Source organism: Oncorhynchus nerka, linkage group LG9a (assembly GCF_034236695.1).
Source record: "Oncorhynchus nerka isolate Pitt River linkage group LG9a, Oner_Uvic_2.0, whole genome shotgun sequence".
Lineage (NCBI taxonomy): Eukaryota > Metazoa > Chordata > Actinopteri > Salmoniformes > Salmonidae > Oncorhynchus > Oncorhynchus nerka.
The window spans coordinates 11,010,998-11,029,672 of record NC_088404.1 but is presented as its reverse complement, the minus strand read 5'-3'; the positions used below and the strand labels follow the sequence as shown (position 1 = coordinate 11,029,672).

The 18,675-nt window shown below is 44.0% G+C and overlaps 1 pseudogene; it reads left to right on the top strand.

Annotated features, from left to right (window-relative positions):
• The window catches only part of LOC115116222 (potassium voltage-gated channel subfamily D member 2-like), a 66,940-nt pseudogene extending 56,437 nt beyond the window's left edge, over positions 1–10,503 (top strand).
• The last annotated feature ends 8,172 nt before the right edge of the window (positions 10,504–18,675 follow it).

The following is an 18,675-nucleotide window of genomic DNA, read 5'->3' as shown; positions in this document are numbered from 1 at the left end:
TAAAGAAAGTTGGTCAGAAACAGCTCAAGTGTTTTAGAAAGAACAGAAAGAAGGGATACCGGTCTGTAGTTTTTGACATCAAAGGGATCGAGGGTTGGTTTCTTGTGGAGGGGAGTGACTCTGGACATCTTGAAGTCAGAGGGGACGCAGCCAGTGGTCAGGGATGAGTTAATGAGGGAATGGGAGGTCTCCAGAGAAAAGGGGATGGGGTCAAGTGGACAGGTGGTCAGGCGGCTGGACATCACTAGTCACAGGATTTCATCTGGAGAGAGAAGGTAGAAAGAGGTCAAGGCGTATGGTCGTTCTGCTTGAGTGGGACCAGTGGACTCAGTAGGCTGTTGTGGATGACGTCAAAGAAAGTGGTTGACAAAGTCGTCTGCAGAGAGAGAGGAGGTGGAGTGATATAGGAGGGAGAAGGTGGAAAAGAGTTTCCCAGGTTTGGAGGCAGAGGCGTGGAATTAGAGTGACAGGAAGCGGCTTTAGCAGTGGATACAGAAGAACAAGTAGAGAGGAGGTAATGGAAGGATGGAAGGTAGTAAGTTTGGTTTTCCTCCATTTTTGCTCAGCTGCCCACAGCTCTATTCTGTGAGCCACGCAGTGAGTCACTCAGCCACAGAGCAGGAGGGGAGGATCGAGCCGGTTGAGAGGAAAGTGGACAGTGAAAATCAAAATGAGACGGAAAGGGAGGAGAGTAGGTTCGAAGAGGCAGGAGAGAGACAGAGTCAGGAGACAGCAGGGTGAAGGATTTAGTAGAAGGGAGAGATGATGGGATAGAAGAGGAGAGATTAGAGGGAAAGAGAGCGACGATTAAAATACCATCTGGTTAGGGGCTGAGTGGGTAGGGAGAGAGGGAGAAAAAAATTAGATTGAAGGCACCCAGTACGATACGTGTTGAGCCATTGTAGGGAAATTAGCTTATCAAGGTGTCATACTCATTGAGGAACTCTCCAAGGTCACCTGGTGGCCGATAGATGACAACAATGTTAAGCTTGAGTGAACATGTGGACAAGTTACATTCGAATGAGGAGCTGGAAAGGTGAGAGTGGGGGAAAAATAGAAAATATCAATTCATGAGAAATAAGTATCTCTGACACCACCGCAACGACCAGATGCTCTCGGGAATATGAGAGTTCACATAGTCAGATGAAGAGAGAGCAGCCGGAGTAGAAGTGTTTTCTGGGGTATGTGGACAAAGGTATGTGGGCAACCCTTCAAATCAGTGGAAACAGATATTTCAGCCACACCCGTTGCTGACAGGTGTATAAAATCGAGCACACGGCCATAGAATAAAAAATACAAAATCAAGCTCAGCCGTGAAGTGGTAGGCCACACAAGCTCACAGAACGAGACCACCACAGTGCTGAAGTAGTAGGCCACACAAGCTCACAGAACGAGACCACCACAGTGCTGAAGTAGTAGGCCACACAAGCTCACAGAACGAGACCACCACAGTGCTGAAGTAGTAGGCCACAGAAGCTCACAGAACGAGACCACCACAGTGCTGAAGTAGTAGGCCACACAAGCTCACAGAACGAGACCACCACAGTGCTGAAGTAGTAGGCCACACAAGCTCACAGAACGAGACCACCACAGTGCTGAAGTAGTAGGCCACACAAGCTCACAGAACGAGACCACCACAGTGCTGAAGTAGTAGGCCACACAAGCTCACAGAACGAGACCACCACAGTGCTGAAGTAGTAGGCCACACAAGCTCACAGAACGAGACCACCACAGTGCTGAAGTAGTAGGCCACACAAGCTCACAGAACGAGACCACCACAGTGCTGAAGTGGTAGGCCACACAAGCTCACAGAACGAGACCACCAAGTGTTGAAGCGCGTAACGCGTAAAAATGGTCTGTCCACGGTTGCAACACTCACTACCGAATTCCAAACTGCCTCCGGAAGCAACGTCAGCACAAGAACGGTTCGTCGGGAGCTTCATGAAATGGGTTTCCATGGCCAAGCAGCCGCACACAAACCTAAGATCACCATGTACAATGCCAAACGTCTGGAGTGGTGTAAAGCTCGCCGCCATTGGACTCTGGAGCAGTTGAAACGCGCTCTCTAAAGTGATGAATCATGCTTCACCATCTGACAGTCTGATGGACGAATCTGGGTTTGGCGGATGCCAGGAGAATGCTACCTGCCAGAATGTATAGTGCCAGCTATAAAGTTTGGTGGAGGACAAATAATGGTCTGGGGCTGTTTTTCATGGTTTTGGGCTAGGCCCCTTAGTTCCAGTGAAGGGAAATCTTAATGCTGCAACATACAATGACATTCTAGATGATTATTTTCTTCCAACTTTGTGGCAAGTGTTTGGGGAAGGCCTTTTCCAGTTTCAGGATGGCACTGCCCCCTGTGCACAAAGTGAGGTCCATACAGAAATGGTTTGTCGATATCAGTATGTATGAACTTGACTGACCCTGACCTCTGACCTCAATCCCATCGAACACCTTTTGGATGAATTGTAATGCTGACTATGAGCCAGGCATAATTGCCCAACGTCAGTGCCCAACCTCACTAATGCTTTTGTGGCTGAAGGGAAGAAAATCCCCACAGCAATGTTCAATATCTGGTGAATAGCCTTCCCAGAAAAGTGGGGGCTGTTATAGCAGTGAAGACGGTACCAACTCCATATTAATGCCCGTGATTTTGGAATGACATGTTCAATGAGCAGGTGTCCACATACTTTTGGTCATGAAGTGTATGTCTCTGTCAGGGCCAAAAAGTCGAGGGGCTTTAGGGTGATAAAAGCTGAGATGTACTAGCCTTTTTGCCCACAGATTGGCAGTTCCAGAGGCTGTCGGAGACTAAGAATTCCATATGGGTTGTGCGCTCAGGGTACACTAGATTAGAAGGGTTGCAGCCCCAGGGTGGGAAGCGTCTGTAAAGCCAACAGGGTGAGGAGCGAACAGGGATAGAAGTCACACGCATACTTTACAAAGCTACAAAAGAGCAAATCTGAAAAAAACGAATAATTGCTAACACTAATTGCTGATTGCCTAGCAGAGGCGAAGGACACGCCTCTCAGCACTAATTGATGATTGCCTAGCAGAGGTGAAGGACACGCCTCTCAGCACTAATCGATGATTGCCTAGCAGAGGTGAAGGACACACCTCTCAGCACTAATTAATGATTGCCTAGCAGAGGTGAAGGACAAGCCTCTCGGCACTAATTGATGATTGCCTAGCAGAGATGAAGGACAAGCCTCTCAGCACTAATTGATGATTGCCTAGCAGAGGTGAAGGACACGCCTCTCAGCACTAATTGATGATTGCCTAGCAGAGGTGAAGGACACGCCTCTCAGCACTAATTGATGATTGCCTAGCAGAGGTGAAGGACACGTCTCTCAGCACTAATTGATGATTGCCTAGCAGAGGTGAAGGACACGCCTCTCAGCACTAATTGATGATTGCCTAGCAGAGGTGAAGGACGCGCCTCTCAGCACTAATTGATGATTGCCTAGCAGAGGTGAAGAAAAATACCTCCTCCAACAGACCCACCCACCAATTATCAGAACACTATCACAAATTGACCTGAAATCAGTCCAAATCAATGTCCCAACACTTTAAAGTCAGAAGTACTGAGAATTCAGCAGTTCAAACAGCACTGATTAAATACAGTAGGCTAGGAGGTAGATCACCAACCTTTTATGAGTCAAGATCACTTTCGCAGTCAAAAAGTAAGCCGAGATCTACCGCTCAGATTTGTATTTTTAAACATAACTTTCTTTTTTTTACATGAACCTAATTCAAATTTGGTTTGTGCAGTAGGCTTAATACATTATCACAGCATATTGGCTGCCAGTCCCCTGGATATCAGGACAGCGATCACTCACCTCGGATTAGACAAAGATTTCTTCAACAACAACAACAAGCAGGACTCACACAATATTCTCCAAACACCCCACAGTGCAGAAATCCCAATTATTAGCAAAAAGAAGCGGCGCAGAGGAGGAAGAGCCAGATGCCTCGTCCGGACCCCAAGAAGACAACTAGGAAAGCTGCCGTTACCGTCAATATTACTCGCCAACGTGCAATCACTGGACAATAAACTAGACGAGGTACGATCACGGATATCCTACCAACGGGACATAAAAAACTGTAATATCCTTTGCTTCACGGAATCTTGGCTGAATGACGACATGGATATTCAGCTAGCGGGATACACGCTGCATCGGCAGGATAGAACAGCACACTCCGGTAAGACGAGGGGGGGCGGTCTGTGCATATTTGTAAACAACAGCTGGTGCACGAAATCTAAGGAAGTCTCTAGATGTTGCTCGCCTGAAGTAGAGTATATTGTGAAAAATTGCAAGCCACACTACTTGCCTAGAGAGTTCTCAGCTATACTTGTCATGGCTGTTTATTCACCACCACAGACAGATGCTGGCACTAAGACTGCACTCAGTCAGCTGTATAAGGAAATAAGCAAACAGGAAACCACTCACCCAGAGGCGGCGCTCCTAGTGGCCGGCGAGCTGCCCAGTGACACGAGCCTACCAGACGAGCTAAATCACTTCTATGCACGCTTCGAGGCAAGCAACACTGAGGCATGCATGAGAGCATCAGCTGTTCCGGACGACTGTGAGATCACGCTCTCCGTAGCCGACGTGAGTAAGACCTTTAAACAGGTCAATATACACAAGGCTGCGGGGCCAGACGGATTACCAGGATGTGTGCTCCGGGCATGTGCAGGTGTTTTCACTGACATTTTCAACATGTCTCTGATTGAGTCTGTAATACCAACATGCTTCAAGCACACCACCATAGTCTCTGTGCCCAAGAACACAAAGGCAACCTGCCTAAATGACTACAGACCCGTAGCACGCATGTCCGTAGCCATGAAGTGCTTTGTAAGGCTGGTAATGGCTCACATCAACACCATTATCCCAGAAACCCTAGACCCACTTCAATTTGCATACCGCCCAAACAGATCCACAGATGATCCACAGATGATGCAATCTCTATTGCACTCCACACTGCCCTTTCCCACATGGACAAAAGGAACACCTATGTGAGAATGCTGTTCATTGACTACAGCTCAGCGTTCAACACCATAGTACCCTCAAATCTCATCACCAAGCTAAGTTACTTGGAACTAAACACCTCCCTCTGCAACTGGATCCTGGACTTCCTGACGGGCCGCCCCCAGGTGGTGAGGGTAGGTAGAAACACATCTGCCACACTGATCCTCAACACTGAAGCTCCCCAGGGGTGTGTGCCCAGTCCCCTCCTGTACTCCCTGTTCACCCACGACTGCATGGCCAGGCACGACTCCAACACCATCATTAAGTTTGCAGACGACACAACAGTGGTAGGCCTGATCACCGACAACGACGAGACAGCCTGTAGGGAGGAGGTCACAGACCTGGCCGGGTGGTGCCAGAATAACAACCTATCCCTCAACGTAACCAAGACTAAGGAGATGATTGTGGACTACGGGAAAATGAGCACCAGGCACGTCCCCATTTGCATCGATGGGGCTGTAGTGGAGCTGGTTGAGAGCTTCAAATTCCTTGGTGTCCACATCAACAACAAACTAGATTGGTCCAAACACGTGAAGAGGGCACGACAAAGCCTATTCCCCCTCAGGAAACTTAAAAGATTTGGCATGGGTCCTGAGATCCTCAAAAGGTTCTACAGCTGCAACATCGAGAGCATCCTTACCGGTTGCATCACTGCCTGGTACGGCAATTGCTCGGCCTCCAACCGCAAGGCACTACAGAGGGTAGTGCGTATGGCCCAGTGCATCACTGGGGCTAAGCTGCCTGCCATCCAGGACCTCTACACCAGGCGGTGTCAGAGGAAGGCCCTAAAAATTGACAAAGACCCCAGCCACCCCAGTCATAGATTGTTCTCTCTACTACCGCATGGCAAGCGGTACCAGAGTGCCAAGTCTAGGACAAAAAGGCTTCTCAACAGTTTTGACCCCCAAGCCATAAGACCCAGGTACCCAAATTGTTACCCGGACTATTTGCATTGTGTGTGTGTGTCCCAACCCCTCTTTTACGCTGCTGCTGCTCTCTGTTTATCTTATATGCATAGTCACTTTAACTAAACATTCATGTACATACTACCTAATTGGCCTGACCAACCAGTGCTCCCACACATTGGCTAACCGGGCTTTCTGCATTGTGTCCCACCACCCGCCAACCCCTCTTTTTACACTTCTGCTGCTCCATGTTCATCATATATGCATTGTCACTTTCACGATACCTACATGTACATACTACCTCAATAAGCCTGACTAACAGGTGTCTGTATATAGCCTTGCTACTCTTTCTCCAAATGTCTTTTTACTGTTGTTTTATTTCTTTACTTACCTACACACACACATACTTTTTTTCCCGCACCATTGGTTAGAGCCTGTAAGTAAGCATTTCACTGTAAGGTCTACTACACCTGTTGTATTCGGCGCACATGACAAATAAACGTTGATTTTATTTTGATTTACCTGGCCTGCCAATATTGTTCTTAGACCATATTATAATTAGAACTGTAACGTCCATGGAGAATAAGAGCACCTCCTCCCAGCTGCCCACTGCACTGAGGCTAGGTAACACTGTCACCACCGATAAATCCACAATAATCGAGAATTTCAATATGCAATTCTCTACGGCTGTCCATGCTTTCCTCCTGGCTACTCCAATCCCAGCCAACAGCTCCGCATCCCTCGCAGCTACTTGCCCAATCTCCCAGCTTCTCCTTCACCCAAATCCAGATAGCAGATGTTCTGAAAGACCTGCAAAACCTGGAACCGTACAAATCAGCTGGGCTAGACAATCTGGACACTCTCTTTTTAAAAGTATCCGCCACATTGTTGCAACCCCTATTACCAGTCTGTTCAACCTCTCTATCATATCGTCTGAGATCCCTAAAGATTGGAAAGCTGCCGCGGTCATCCCCCTCTTCTAAGGGGGAGACACTCTAGACCCAAACTGTTATAGACCTATATTCATCCTGCCCTGCCTATCTAAAGTCTTTGAAAGCCAAGTTAATAAACAGATCACTGACCATTTTGAATCCCACCGTACTCTCTGCTCTGTGCAATCTGGTTTCCGAGCTGGTCATGGTTTCCGAGCTGGTCACCTCAGCCATGCTCAAGGTCCTAAACGATATCATAACCGCCATCGATATGAGACAGTACTGTGCAGCCGTCTTCATCGACCTGGCCAAGGCTTTCGACCTTGTCAATCACTGTATCCTTATCAGCAGACTCAACATCCTTGGTTTCTCAAATGACTGCCTCGCCTGGTTCACCAATTACTTCTCAGACAGAGTTCAGTGTGTCAAATCGGAGGGCCTGTTGTCCGGACCTCTGGCAGTCTCTATGGGGGTACCATAGAGGGTTCAATTCACGGGCCGACTCTTTTCTCTGTATATATCAACGATGTCGCTCTTGCTGCGGGTGATTCCCTGATCCACCTCTACGCAGACGACACCATTCTGTATACATCTGGCCCTTCTTTGGACACTGTGTTAACTAACCTCCAAACAAGCTTCAATGCCATACAACACTTCTTCCGTGGCCTCCAACTGCTCTTAAACGCTAGTAAAACCAAATGCATGCTTTTCAATCGTTTGCTGCCCACACCCTCCTGCCCGACTATCATCACTACTCTTGATGGTTCTGACTTAGAATATGTGGACTACAAATACCTAGGTGTCTGGCTAGACTGTAAATTCTCCTTCCAGACTCATATTAAACATCTCCAATCCAAAATTAAATCTAGAATCGGCATCCTATTTCGCAACAAAGCCTCCTTCACTCACGCCGCCAAACATGCATACATGCACTGAGGTCGGAAGTCTGAGATTTCCGAGTTCCCAGTTGTCTTGAATGCACTGAGGTCGGAAGTCTGAGATTTCCGAGTTCCCAGTTGTCTTGAATGCACTGAGGTCGGAAGTCTGAGATTTCCGAGTTCCCAGTTGTCTTGAAGTGAGTGGAAGAAGGGACAACTGTGTTTTATGTTTTTAAATAGTGTTGAATAAAAACGGTGTTGATAGTGCTTGATAAAAACTCACTCATGAAAACAGCAGGTCTTTGCTGTATTCTTTGACAGTCTCTCTCTGATCAAGGTATTAAAAGTTATGAAATCTCACTAAAGGCTAGTATCAAACTTTGCTGTGGCTGGGGTTGTGAAAACTTTAGGCACAGTGATTTGAGCTATCGCATTGGGATTGGTCAGAGCAGTAGGTGCTCTCCTTTAGCCACAGGTCTCCCAGTCCGTTGGGTGGGCGGAGTTTGTCTTTTCAGACAAATGAAATGGTTTAAAATGAGAACACTTTGCCTACCCGGTGTGCATGGGTTCTGAATCAAGTGCACCTACCGCCAACAGTGCAACAGAATTTCTTTTTTTAAAGGAGCCTTTATCGTTAGCCTTTCTACAGAAATATTTGGTGATCAACTAGGAATGCCTTGAAGATCGACCGGTTGGTGACCACTGAGGTATAGGGACAGCACTTGTCAGACTATACCAAAGACAACATTTATTGAAAGACAAATTTATACTTGCTACTCTTGCAGAGATGAGTTGTCTTCACAGGCTATAGAGGGTGTATCTAAAATTGTATTTCCTTTATTCCTCATTTCCTCTTTCCTCGTCTCCTTCTCAAAACGCACTGGAGGAGAAGATCCGAGGAACCTTGGATTTTTGATGAGAAGGAGGCAAGGAGAGAATGTGCGGGATATTGAGAATATTGGGATTCACACCCATGATGGTTCCATAATGCCATCTGGTGGTGCAGTCTGGGTCGTACGCTCAGTTGACCTTCAAGTCTTATTACCCATTCAACACACAGGGAAAGAGGAACAGCTTCACAGATGGCCCTTGATGTGGACGTCTGGGACAATATGCTTCTATTCCCCTGGTCCTACTTTATCATTCAAATGAATCATCAAAACACTGTTGCTATGGTTTTGACGTAGGCATTTGTCTCTTTTACCAACAACAACAAAAATTGGCCAATTGTGGGTCGTTAAAGCACAGCAGGTGATTAAAGGAAAGAGGTAAACAACTTTATTATCAGCCCTCTGGGAAAATTGGTTTTGCAGCAAAATCATGTCCATAAAAACAACAGACATTTGACAGGGAATAAGAGCCTGATGTCACTGTAAATCATAGGACTGGGTCATACTAATGACTGGAATGGAAAGGTATCATTCACATAGAAAACATTAACTGTTGTGATACAGTTACATTCATTCCAATTCATCCATTACAAGGAGCCCATCCTCCCAATTTCGCCATCCACCAGCCTCCACTATTACCATTGATTTCCATGTCTCTTTCTCTCTCTCTCTCTCTCCAGAATCATGAGTTTATTGACGAGCAGACTTTCGAGACCAACTGTATGGAGGTAACCATGGTGAACAAATCCGGATCTCGAACCTCGTCCCTGTCGTCGTCTCCCTCCGGCCTGTCGTCCTGCTGCTCCAGACGACACAGGAAGAAGAGCTCCAGTCTGCCCAACTGCAACAACCAGGAGCTTTCCACCATCCAGATCAGAGAGAGGCCTGTGGTCAACAGGTAGTCGCACAGACAGATCCACACAAAAAAAACACATAGGAGTGTCGTAAGCACACTTGCCTGGGCGACATGTACGCTCACATGTGTACACACGCACACGCACACACACACACACACACACACACACACACACACACACACACACACACACACACACACACACACACACACACACACACACACACACACACATACACACACACACATACACACACACACACACACACACACACACACACACACACACACACACACACACACACATACACACACACATACACACACACACACACACACACACACACATACACACACACACACACACACACACACACACACACACACACACACACACACACACACACACACACACACACACACACACACACACATACACACACACACACACACACACACACACACACACACGTACACACGCACACACACATACACACACACACACACACACACACACGCACACACACACACGCACACACGCACACGCACACACGTACACACGCACACACACATACACACGCACACGCACACACGTACACACGCACACACACACACACACACACACTCACACACTCACACACATTCAACCCCCTCTCCCACACACACACACACATCAACCCCCTCACACACACGCATACACACAAGCTCACACAGCAAATGGACACACAAACACACAAGCATATACAGTCAAATGCATGAACACACACACAAGCACACACACACACCTCACCCCTCTGTCTCTCTCTGTCCTCTCCCTTACAGTCGCTCCAGCCTGAACGCCAAACTAGACTCTGAGACGGTGCCGTTGAAGAGCGAGCCCTACATCACCACCTCCGTGGTCAACCTGCGTCCCGCCCCTCTCCCATTGGTGACATCATCAGACGGTGACGGATCCACCAGCTCCACCGTCAATTATTCTCAGAGCAACATTGTCAGAGTGTCGGCCTTGTAGATGACCACTGTCAGTCAAGGTCTGTTTGGCTGACTGTTTGGCTGACTTCATGGAAAACTGTTTGGCTAACTGGTCTCAAGGAGAAACAGCAGCAGGAAAGAGAGAGAGAGAGAGAGAGAGAGAGAGAGAGAGAGAGAGACCACTAATTGACTGGACTGATTGGAGAACGGTCACCCTGCCAGAATCCCGCATAATTTCCTGCAATTCTACACATTTTGCAATGTCAATAATATCTGAGTGAGTAACTAACAAAATAAATTGGGGCCCCCCTGGAGGTCAGGGCCCCTGGACACGTGCCCTGCGTTCCTGGTCGGTATTCGGCCATGATTACTACAAGTTTAGATACCGTAAAACTTCAATTAATAGTCTGGCCGTTTATTTTCTTAAATCACTGAACACAACAGGTGCTTATTAGAGACAGGCTTATCTTTGACCAAGACGTCTATTTCCTTAATGCACACAGCTTTTTGCATAGATAATTGTTCAATTCACGTCCATCATTTTAATCAACTTCTTTATTTCCTGCTCTACTGTGTTATAATTGACACACTTTGTATTTCAGTATATATATTTTTTTACTTTTCCTTGACAGGATAATTATTCTCCTCTTTCATTGTGTGTTTTCAGTAGTTCTTACTTTCGCCACCAGATCAAACGATTTCTAGGGGGTCGTTGTTGACTGTTTTTATGCTTGCCAGTAAGGTAGCAGTCCTCAGCTGTTATCAGCAGTTCCTTACTGGTGATAAAAACGGATGATTGACATAATTTTTTCGAGTCATTACTGAATTATATAATTTAACAAATCAAACATTAAACAATTAATTTAGACCCAGCATTTATTATAAACAAGTGTTTATTTGCTGCAAGGTGTCCAGTTAGTTGCCCAGCTTTTAAAAGGGACAGGCGGTTATTTGAAACTCTGCGTTTATTGAAGTTGTACGGTAGCTGGCTAAATTAACTTACTAATCTAAACATTGTTAGTTGACATGACTGTCAGTGACTGACATAACAAGAGAAACATTGCTGATGCACAACCAAATTTCCAACTTGCACCTTGTGTATTCTGTTATTCTAACTCAACAGTAAGTTGAGACCCCGACTGAGTTCTTAGCAGCCTGGGGCCCTAAGTGGCCACATACAGTTGAAGTCGGAGGTTTACATAAACTTAGGTTGGAGTCATTAAAACTAGATTTTCAACCACTCCACAAATTTCTTGTTAACAAACTATAGTTTTGGCAAGTCAGACAGGACATCTACTTTGTGCATGACACAAGTAATTTTTCCAACAATTGTTTACAGACAGATTATTTCACTTATAATTCACTGTATCACAATTCCAGTGTGTCAGAAGTTTACATACACTAAGTTGACTGTGCCTTTAAACAGCTTGGAAAATCCCAGAAAATTATGTCATGGCTCTAGAAGCTTCTGATAGGCTAATTGACATCATCTGAGTAAATTGGAGGTATAACTCTGGATATATTTCAAGGCCTACCTTCAAACTCAGTGCCTCTTTGCTTGACATCATGGGAAAATCAAAAGAAATCAGCCAAGACCTCAGAAAAAAAATTGTAGACCTCCACAAGTCTGGTTCATCCTTGGGAGCAATTTCCAAACGCCTGAAGGTACCACATTCATCTGTACAAACAATAGTACGCAAGTATAAACACCATGGGACCACGCAGCCGTCATACCGCTCAGGAAGGAGGTCTCCTAGAGATGAACGTACTTTGGTGCGAAAAGTGCAAATCAATCTCAGAATAACGGCAAAGGACCTTGTGAAGATGCTGGAGGAAACAGGTAGAAAAGTATCTATATCCACAGGAAAACGAGTCCAATATCGACATAACCTGAAAGGCTGCTCAGCAAGGAAGAAGCCACTTCTCCAAAACCGTCATAAAAAAAGCCAGACTACGGTTTGCAACTGCACATGCGGACAAAGATCATACTTTTTGGAGAAATGTCCTCTGGTCTGATGAAACACAAATAGAACTGTTCGGCCATAATGACCATTGTTATGTTTGGAGGAAAAAAGGGGAGGCTTGCAAGCCGAAGAACACCATCCCAACCGTGAAGCACGGGGGCAGCATCATGTTGTGGGTGTGCTTTCCTGCAGGAGGGACTGGTGCACTTCACAAAATAGATGGCCTCATGAGCAGGAACATTATGTGGATATATTGAAGCAACATCTGAAGACATCAGTCAGGAAGTTAAAGCTTGGTTGCAAATGGGTCTTCCAAATGGACAATGACCCCAAACATACTTCCAAAGTTATGGCTTAAGGACAACAAAGTCAAGATATTGGAGTGGCCATCACAAAGCCCTGACCTCTATCTTCTAGAAAATTTGTGGGTAGAACTGAAAAAGCATGTGCGAGCAAGGAGGCCTACAAACCTGACTCAGTTACACCAGCTCTGTCAGGAGGAATGGGCCAAAGTTCACCCAACTTATTGTGGGAAGCTTGTGGAAGGCTGCCCGAAACATTTGACCCAAGGTAAACCATTTAAAGGCAATGCTACCAAATACTAATTGAATGTATGTAAACTTCTGACACACTGGGAATGTGATGAAAGAAATAAAAGCTGAATAAATCATTCTCTCTACTATTATTCTGACATTTCACATTCTTAAAATAAAGTGGTGATCCTAACTGACCTAAAACAGGAAATATTTACTAGGATTAAATTTCCAACTTCACCTGTATGTCTCTTATGCCTGGTGCCGGCCTTGGTCAGTGGTCATGGTTTGAATAGCTCTCTGTCCTGGTATGGACTACCACTGGACTCTGCATGGGATTAAACTGCTGTGATTGGCTGGCTGCCTTGGAGCTAAGGGACTTGATCTAGCTAAAAGCCTTTTGCTCTTTGGGGACCAATGATAGATCATCCATCTATGGAACAAAGAGGAAGTACATTCAGGAAGCCCTGAAGTACATCTCCTTCCTTTAAGCACAGGAGGCTCAAGCAACAAACTATTGAATCGCTGGATCGTTGATGCCTGAAAAAAAACACTGAGATACATTTTTGGAGGACTATTAATAAATCATTTTACTGAAGTGGACTAAATCAGGGTCACATATTGTTTCTTGGTAGTGTTAAACAAATCTACTTTGAAACAAAAGTGAACATCTCACACACATGGTTATGGGTCTTAAAAGAAAGAAGACACTTGTACCATGTCAGGTATAGATATCAAATGTATTACATTTTGAGTTTGCATCACAGAAGACTGAAATATAACAAAACAATGTTTGACACAGAAACACCAGATTTTCTGCTGTTTTTTTTTTTTTTTTAAAGAATGTTTTTTTTTTATTATGAAATTGTAAAAAAAAAAAAAAAAAATGTTAATGATATTCCACCCATGAGGCCACTAGAGGGCGATTTGGTCATTTGACTGCAGGAAAGGTTCAAAATGTCGTCTCTTGTGACTCAAGGTGGAAAAAGAGAGGAGAACTGTGTTGTTTGCAGCTGAAAGTCAAATTCCTGTTTCTTGATGAAGTGGAGAGGCTCAAGACAAAGCACACATCCATTCAAGAACTCATATGAAGGTCAATCCTCAGATCTGTCTATTATTATTATGTATGCCACGTCCACCTTTCTCTCTCCGCTCATATCAAACTGCCGGACCTGGGAGCCCTTTATTAAACCAAGGGACATTTTCCTCCTTGATTGGACCGATCTTCCCCTTTAGTCCTGTAAATTAATTCAGCCGATATGTAACTTACACGTGTGTTATTTGGAATGAAGTGCCACTTAGTCACTGTGAATATTCATTTCCTATTGGATTAATGTCTTTACTCTATGAGTATAGACCTTTCCCTATCCTGAAACGGTTCAAATGTTCAAAGTAAGAGTCCTATTTCAGGGCCCGAGCTAGCTAGGACCTGATCCTAGATCAACTCTGAGATGCGTTGTATGAATACAGGCCCCCTGGCATTCGCAATCAGTTTTTTATCTTAGGCTTTATGCCCGACTTACTGATAGGAACATGATGTAACATACATTTCTCCGAATTACATTGACCTCAAACTGAAATTGAAGTTGAATTGAAATTAGAAAAATAGATGTTAGCTATTACCAGGTAGAAATCAAGTTGTATAATATAAGGAAGTTATCACAACTAGTAAAGCACTGCCACCTCTAGAAGCCATGTAGATCTGTCAATCTAAACCAGGAGAGACACTACTGTTATCTTAACCTAAGCCTTTGTCTGAAGCTCCAGACATCCGTATTAAAGTTGCTTGTATATGGGTAAACAAAAAGCCATATCCCTTTTTTGGTTCCATTTATCAAAAACAAGCAAGACCTTGGTACTAAAGTCACTGTGTTAAAATAATAAATGATGCTGTACATTGTTAGTAAATGTTGTAAATATTTCTCTGTTTTGTCTCCACAAAACACCGTTATAGCATAATTCCTCTGATTTCTAGGTTTAGATAGCAGTTGTGACACATAGGTAACACTTCACCTTAATTAATAAGTGACCATCATTTATGTAACTACAATGCTGTTTACTGCAGTTACATATGTCCACTGAGTGTACAAAACATTAGGAACACCTTCCTAATTGAGTTGTGCCTCCTTTTGGCAATTCGTCGGGGCTTGGAGTCTACAAGCTGTGGAAAGCGTTCCATGAGGATGCTGGCTCATGTTGACTCTAATGATTCCCACGGTTGTGTCAGGTTGGCTGGATGTCCTTTGGGTGGTGGACCGTTCTGTAACCTGTCTCCTCCCCTTCATTTACACGGATTGAAGTGGATTTAAAAGGTGACATCAAAGAGGGATCATAGCTTTCACTTGGATTGACCTGGTCAGTCTATGTCATGGAGAGAGCAGGTGTTCCTAATGTTTTGTCCGTTCAGTGTATTAAGGCCAACTTAAAGTGAAGCGTTAACAACTCATAATATTTCTATCTGTTGATAAATGGACTTTGCATGCGGTCATTGCATAATTCAGTTGTATTCAATTAGGATGTATCCAAGGTTTGTGAATGACAACATGAGTGAGTGTCCCGGGGAAGATATCGAAAAAAAATGGTACATGATAAGAATGATGATTTTAATGAATTATAGATAGATCCTGTTATGGACAAAATATACAGATTATAAGGGGAAGAAGCTACAAAAGAAAATCCCAAATGGTGCATTTTGGTGCAGTGGATACAATACATCAATACTGTAAATACATAGCTGTTCTACTAATAAAACACTTGATAAGATCAAACCGAGTATTTTAACCTTTCTTTCTTTCTTACAACTGATGTTATTATGGTGCTGATGGTGCTGATGTTATTATGGTGCTGATGGTGCTGATGTTATTATGGTGCTGATGGTATTATGGTGCTGATGGTGCTGATGTTATTATGGTGCTGATGGTGCTGATGTTATTATGGTGCTGATGGTGCTGATGTTATTATGGTGCTGATGTTATTATGGTGCTGATGTTATTATGGTGCTGATGATGTTATTATGGTGCTGATGGTGCTGATGTTATTATGGTGCTGATGGTGCTGATGTTATTATGGTGCTGATGGTGCTGATGGTGCTGATGTTATTATGGTGCTGATGGTGCTGATGTTATTATGGTGCTGATGGTGCTGATGTTATTAAGGTGCTGATGGTGCTGATGTTATTATGGTGCTGATGGTGCTGATGTTATTATGGTGCTGATGGTATTATGGTGATGGTGCTGATGGTATTTATCGTGCTGATGGTATTATGGTGATGGTGCTGATGTTATTATGGTGCTGATGGTATTATGGTGCTGATGGTGCTGCTGTTATTGTGGTGCTGATGGTGCTGTTGTTATTATGGTGCTGGTGGTGCTGATGTTATTATGGTGCTGATGGTGCTGATGTTATTAAGGTGCTGATGGTATTATGATGCTGATGGTGCTGTTGTTATTATGGTGCTGATGTTATTATGGTGCTGATGGTGCTGATGTTATTATGGTGCTGATGTTATTATGGTGCTGATGGTGCTGATGTTATTAAGGTGCTGATGGTATCATGGTGCTGATGGTGATGATGTTGCTGATGGTACAGATGTTATTATGATGCTGATGGTGCTGATGTTATTAAGGTGCTGATGGTATTATGGTGCTGATGGTGATGATTTTGCTGATGGTGCTGATGTTATTATGGTGCTGATGGTATTATGATGCTGATGGTGCTGATGTTATTATGGTGCTGATGTTATTAAGGTGCTGATGTTACTATGGTGCTGATGGTATTATGATGCTGATGGTGATGATGTTATTATGGTGCTGATGTTATTATGGTGCTGATGTTATTATGGTGCTGATGTTATTAAGGTGCTGATGGTATTATGATGCTGATGGTGCTGATGGTATTATGGTGCTGATGTTATTATGGTGCTGATGTTATTAAGGTGCTGATGTTATTATGGTGATGATGGTGCTGATGTTATTATGGTGCTGATGGTGCTGATGTTATTATGGTGCTGATGGTTCTGATGTTATTATGATGCTGGTGGTGCTGATGTTGCTGATGGTGCAGATGCTATTTTGGTGCTGATGGTGCTGATGTTATTATGATGCTGATGGTGCTGATGTTATTATGGTGCTGATAATATTATGCTACCGATGGTGCTGATGTTATTATGGTGCTGATGTTATTATGGTGCTGGTGTTATTATGCTGCGGATGATATTATGATGCTGTTGGTGCTGATGGTATTTTGGTGCTGATGGTGCTGATGTTATTATGATGCTGATGGTGCTGATGGTATTTTGGTGCTGATGGTGCTGATGTTATTATGATGCTGATGGTGCTGATGTTATTATGATGCTGATGTTGCTGATGTTATTATGATGCTGATGGTGCTGATGTTGTTATGATGCTGATGGTGCTGATGTTGCTGATGGTGCAGATGCTATAATGGTGCTGATGGTGCTGATGTTATAATGGTGCTGATGTTGCTGATGTTATTATGGTGCTGATGTTGCTGATGTTATTATGGTGCTGATGGTGCTGATGTTATTATGGTGCTGATGGTGCTGATGTTATTATGGTGCTGATGTTATTATGGTGCTGATGGTGCTGATGGTGCTGATGTTATTATGGTGCTGATATTATTATGGTGCTGATGTAATTATGGTGCTGATGTAATTATGGTGCTGATGTTATTATGGTGCTGATGTTATTATGGTGCTGATGGTGCTGATGTTATTATGGTGCTGATGGTGCTGATGTTATTATGGTGCTGATGTTATTATGATGCTGATGGTGCTGATGTTATTATGATGCTGGTGGTGCTGATGTTGCTGATGGTGAAGATGCTATTTATTTATATTTATATTTATGGTGCTGATTGTATTATGGTGCTGATGGTGCTGATGGTGCTGATGTTATTATGGTGCTGATGGTGCTGATGTTATTATGGTGCTGATGTTATTATGGTGCTGATGTAATTATGGTGCTGGTGGTGCTGATGGTGCTGATGTTATTATGGTGCTGATGTTATTATGGTGCTGATGGTGTTGATGTTATTATGGTGCTGATGTTATTGTGGTGCTGATGTAATTATGGTGCTGATGGTGCTGATGGTGCTGATGTTATTATGGTGCTGATGTAATTATGGTGCTGATGGTGCTGATGGTGCTGATGTTATTATGGTGCTGATGGTGATGATGTTATTATGGTGCTGATGTTATTATGGTGCTGATGGTGATGATGTTATTATGGTGCTGATGTTATTATGGTGCTGATGTTATTATGGTGCTGATGTTATTATGGTGCTGATGGTGCTGCTGATGGTGCTGATGTTATTATGGTGCTGATGTAATTATGGTGCTGATGTAATTATGGTGCTGATGGTGCTGATGGTGCTGATGTTATTACGGTGCTGATGTAATTATGGTGCTGATGGTGCTGATGGTGCTGATGTTATTATGGTGCTGATGGTGATGATGTTATTATGGTGCTGATGTTATTAGGGTGCTGATGTTATTATGGTGCTGATGGTGCTGATGTTATTATGGTGCTGATGGTGCTGATGTTATTATGATGCTGGTGGTGCTGATGGTGCTGATGTTATTATGGTGCTGATGTTATTATGGTGCTGATGGTGCTGATGTTATTATGATGCTGGTGGTGCTGATGTTGCTGATGGTGAAGATGCTATTTATTTATATTTATATTTATGGTGCTG